Raw genomic sequence first — 5,608 nt, 5'->3', positions numbered from 1 at the left:
AATATGTCTTAATACATTAAAAGATATGGAACAAGTTTTATCATTAACTAAAGAAGCACTTAGGAAAACAAGCAATGGAGTTGGACACTTTGGCATAACTAAAACCTAAGAGACACAAGTATAACCTCCACTTCATACACTAAAATGGAATAAATCTTTGAAAACAAATTTTATTGCTAGGTCTCCTAATATAACTCTTTGAGGGCAGAGGTCCTGCATGGAAAGTTAGTGCACAGTGACTCCTGTAGTTAATTTAACAATCAAGGTGTTTCTTCTTTAAAATATTGATAATTGGAGCAGTTCCCCAAGAAAACTTTCCTATGTTGTATGACTACTTTGCAAGTAATGTAATCAAAGAAGTGTGTGTTTGCTGCTTTATACCTTTCTAGATTTTCCTATTGTAAACTTACACATGTGGCATTTAACAGGGGTGGTATAGTTTGTGTAAGAACAGGAAGTATCTAGCTCAGAACACACCCTTTGATGTCAACATCTTTGAAACCTACTGGTATAGTGCTTCGATCCTTTTCAAAGGCTCACTGTTAGCCTGACCATCTTGATTTCCTCATAAGTAAAATATGGACAGTAATAGAACCCTACCCTTCAGGGTGGTGAGGGGATTAAATGAGTTACTGTGGGTGAGGATCTCAGTACTGCCAGGGACATACTAAACATTCAACGAATATTACCTGTTACTAGTTTAAGTAATATATTATTACATTTTGTAAGATCATGTCTTATCTTAACTATATGAAACATCTAATAAATCTCCTTTATACATATCATTACACATATTTTTTCATTAATTTTCTAAGTTCTGACTTTGAATTCTCATTTGATTTTATGTGTATAGTCACAGCCACCATTTTCATGGATCTAAATTTGAACCTACAAAATAATAGCAACTATAAAACTTGCATTAACTTCTCATATACTTCTTAATATCACTTTCTACTTCCTCAGTGTCATTTCTAGTAAGTCATTAGATAAACTCAGATATTATATGATTATAAGAATGAGCGCAGAGACATACACACATGCATGTGCACAATTCCCATGACATAAAACTTATTTATTGTTTGTTGTTAGAAAAAGAACTTAACTTCCTTAAAAAGACTTTTGTAGCTTTTTTAAGGCTTGTTATGCCTTCCTTTAGTTGCTGGTAGGTGATCTACATTAATTACCACAAATATCACTGTAGGTATAAATATCACAAATCCTTAAAGAAACAAACCAGATTATAAAACAGTAGTCTTTTGATTCCTAAGAATACAGTTCTTGGCCATAGAAAAGGTGATTAACATGGTATCTATTACTTCCTACATGTTTTCTGTGATCCGGCCACTTGACCTCACATTGTTGGGAATCATGGGAAAGGTTTATTAACTTTACCTTAATTAAACCAGCGCCATACAACAGGAGCAGGGATATCACTGCCCCTTTGTTGCTGTTGGCAACACTGCCATTTCTCTTTTGTGATAAATTACTCACCCTTGGTCTCTGATTATCCTCTAGGGAAACAGTCTACTGCTTTGTGGAGCAGAAGGGGAAGTGTATTATAGTTTAATTTTCAACTGCAAGGATTGACATATTGTGTCAAGAACAATAAATCTGAACAGTTACTTATCTAGTGTTTAAGCAATTCTGGGCTTCTTTTATTATGATTTTATGGAAGGCTGTCTGGAAAGGCTGCTACTCCGCCCTGGCTGGAAGTTCCAGACCGGGTCTCCAGCTGCAGAAACAAAGGAGGTTTCTTCCCCCAGGGTGAGAGACATCTGCTGGAATAGCACTCACAGAGTAAGGAGGCAGCCCATAGAGTATTCCAACTGTGTTTTAAAACAGGTCTCTCTGTTTAAATCACATATTTGGAATATGATTGATACACAAAAGTCTACACATATTGAAAGAATACAACTAGATGAATTTGGAGGTAAATATATACCATACAACTATATATCGCTAGGATTTATTCATCTTGCTTACCTGAAAACTTCTACCCCAGAATTAATAACTTCTGTTTTCCTCTAAGATTCCTCTGCTAAAGCAGATTTTTATTTAAAAAATCTATTTATTTGTTTGAAAGTCAGAGTTACATAGAGAGAAGAGAGGCAGAGAGCGAGAGAGAGGTCTTCCATCCACTGGTTCACTCCCAAGTTGGCTGCAATGGCCAGAGCTGTGTCTATCTGAAGCCAGGAGCCAGGAGCTTCTTCTGGGTTTCCCATGTGGGTGCAGGGACCCAAGGAGTTGGGCCATCTTCTAATGCTTTCCTAGGCCATAGCAGAGAGCTGGACTGGAAGTGGAGCAGCCGGGACTTGAATCGGCGCCCATATGGGATACTGGCACTGCAAGTGGCAGCTTTACCCGCTGTGCTACAGCACTGGCCCCAGCAGAGAATTTTTTAAAAAAATATTTATGTATTTATTTATTTGAGAGATAGAGTTGCAGAGAGAGGGAGAGAAAGATTTTCCATCCAATGGTTCACTCCCCAAATGGCCACAATGGCCAGAACTCAGCTGATTGGAAGCCTGGGGCCAGGAGCCAGGGGCTTCTTCTAGGTCTCCCACTTGGGTGTAGGGGCCCAAGCCCTTGGGCCATCTTCCACTGCTTTCACAGGCCATAGCAGAGAGCTGAATCAGAAGAGGAGCAGTCAGAACATGAACTGGCGCCCATATGGAATGCCAGTACCATAGGCTTAGCCTATTATACCACAATGCTGGCCTCAAAAGCAGAGGTTTTATACCTCACATTTTGAGGAAGATTTTGTGGATGATTAGTCAGTACGTATACCTTCCATTTTTAAACTTTGTATATGTATTGTTTGATTTTAAGAAACAAGTTCTGTAATATAATGGTCAAGACAAAACGGTGGCTTTTGAGTGTTTATAATTTTGGAGGGATATTCTATTCCTGAGAGGTAACTTTCTAAAAATAAAAATACTGGTTAGATTTTTCTCCATGTGTTCCAGAGCTGATCTTTTCACCAGCTGTAGCCTGTATGTCTGCAGTCAGCATGATTAAGTATTGAATAAAAGAAATATGACATGAAGAGAAAGGCAGAAAATGAGAAGACAAGCCAGAATTCTTGAAGCTCTTCGTGGGAGAGGAAAGCAAGTCTCTCCATGGCTGTATTAGTATGCTTGGGCTGTTCTAAGACACCATAGGCTGGGTGTCTGGAGGCTGGACTTTTAAGATCAAGGTGTCAGCCTGTTTGGTTTCTCCTGAGTTCTCTCTCCTTGCCTTGTAGAGGGCCACTATCCTTCAGTGTTCTTCCCTCTGCTCTGTGTCCCTGGGGTCTTTCTGTGCATCCAGATTTCCTCATTTATATAAAAAATAAGATTCCTCATTTATATAAAATATAAGATGCTGTTCAGATGGGATTAGGGCCCACCCTAATATCCACACGTTAACCTAGTCCCTTCTGTAAAGGTCTTATCTCCAAATGCAGTTACATTCTGACATTAGCCGTCAGAATGCAAACACTGAGGAAAGGTAGGACACAATTCAGTCTATAACAATGAGTAAATTATTTATAGGATTTATTTCTTTTCAATTTATTTGAAAATCACACACACACACAAATACACACACACTCACACACGGAAAGAGAGAGAGAATCCATCTGATAGTTCACTGCCCTAATTCCTGTAATAACCAAAGATGGGCCGGCTGAAGTGAGGCCAGGAGCCTAGAACTCTATCTGGATCTTCCATGTGGGTTATAGGAACTGAAGCTCTTGAGCCACTCTCTGCTGCCTCCCAGGGCGCACGTCAGCAGGATGCTGGATCAGAACCAATGTAGCTGGCACTCAAACCAGGCACTCCGATGTGAGATGTGGAAGCTGTAGGAAGTAAATTCTTACATTTTTAAATTATTCTTTCAAATTGCAAATGAAAATGACTATCAACTTTCAGACTAAAAACAACTGATTATTGAAGAATACATGATTTCCAACACATTGTACAGAATAAAGAAAATTAAAATGGAAGATCAATGTGAGATGTAAGCAAATTTATGCTGTATATTTGATGTATGAAGAATAAATGATGAAATTATACACTTACAGTGGAGGGAAATTAGCTTAAGAATGTTTGCATTCCTGATGTTTGGGTGATTTATTTATTGTTTTAAACTTTTATTTAATAAATATAAATTTCCAAAGTACAACTTTTGGACTATAGTGGCTTTTTCCCCCATAACCTCCCTCCCACCCACAACCATCCCATCTCCCACTCCCTCTCCCATCCCATTCTTCATCAAGATTCATTTTCAATTATCTTTATATACAGAAGATCAACTTAGTATATACTAAGATTTCAACAGACTGCACCCACACAGATACACAAAGTATAAAGTACTGTTTAAGTAGTAGTTTTACCATTAATTCACATAGTACAACACATTAAGGACAGAGATCCTCTATGGGGAGTGGGTGCACAGTGACTCCCGTTGTTGATTTAACAATTGACTTGGGTGATTTGTTTTGAAAGATTTCCACAATTATAGTCAAAGGGATTTATGCTACTTCCTCTATGATTATTTTTGAAAAAAAAAAAAGATATGAAAAGAAACTATAAAAACTAAACATGCTAAAGCTTTAGCAAAAGTTGGTATTCAATTAATGGAAATATTTGCTTTGTATACAATTCACAATCTTTTAAACAGCATAATGAAAGTGTTTAATCAGAGTAAATATCTAGTAAAAGGTTTTTGATTATATCAAGATTTGAAAAATAGTATCATTAAAATTATAGTAGAAATTATAAAAACCTTCACAATTTTCTAATTTTCAAATATTCCGTGAGGCTTTTCTATTTTTTAGTATTTGGAATGCTGAATACTCAAATGGTTTCCAGAAGAATTTTTTTCATACTTACTGTCGTCTACCAATTTGACACACACCATGTTTTGCCTCACTTACATATTTTATTTTGTCCAAATCTTGTCTACACCAACTGTTAGGAAACTGGCGCTTGGCCCAGCTACCTGAGCCAGGCTCCACCCCCATCCTAAGGGGATTCGCTGCTCCTGCTTCCCTGCCCGCCCTCAGGCAAAGTTTTAAAAGGGCCAGTTCCTGAACACGTGCTCTCTTGGCTCTGCTCTCCTGCGCTGTCTTGGTTCCTCTCTCTAGCCTCTTCCTCTGGTCTCTTGGCTCTCCCTCTCAGCTCCTCTCCTCCTCTCGTATCACTTCTCTGCTCTATCTTTCCTCACTAGCTCCTCTCCTCTGGCTCTGTTATACTTCCTCTTTTTCCTTTGCCACCCCTTCACTCCGGTCTGTTGGGTGTTCCCCAATAAACCCTTTCCGTTACCCCGGTGTTTGGTGTGTTTTGCGATGGCTAACATTAATATATAACACCAACAAAATAGAGTATCTTAGGAATGGCCATATTGCACAAGGGCCTGGCAGTACTAGGCAGCTCGTAAATTATTTTATTTTAACACGGTTAAGTAGTATAGAAACATTCTCATACATTTGACTCTTTTTTGTAAAATGGAAGCTGTCAGTTGAATTGTGAAAATCATCAGGTGATTGCATGGCTGATCTTGAGCTATTGGATCAGTGGTTCAAATGGTTTCCTTAGATCCCCAAATACTTTAACCTGAAATGTTT

The sequence above is a fragment of the Oryctolagus cuniculus genome, chromosome 14, assembly GCF_051225735.1.
Source record: "Oryctolagus cuniculus isolate XC-2025 breed Fujian yellow rabbit chromosome 14, ASM5122573v1, whole genome shotgun sequence".
Classification (NCBI taxonomy): Eukaryota; Metazoa; Chordata; class Mammalia; order Lagomorpha; family Leporidae; genus Oryctolagus; species Oryctolagus cuniculus.
Note: the sequence above shows the minus strand (reverse complement) of the source record.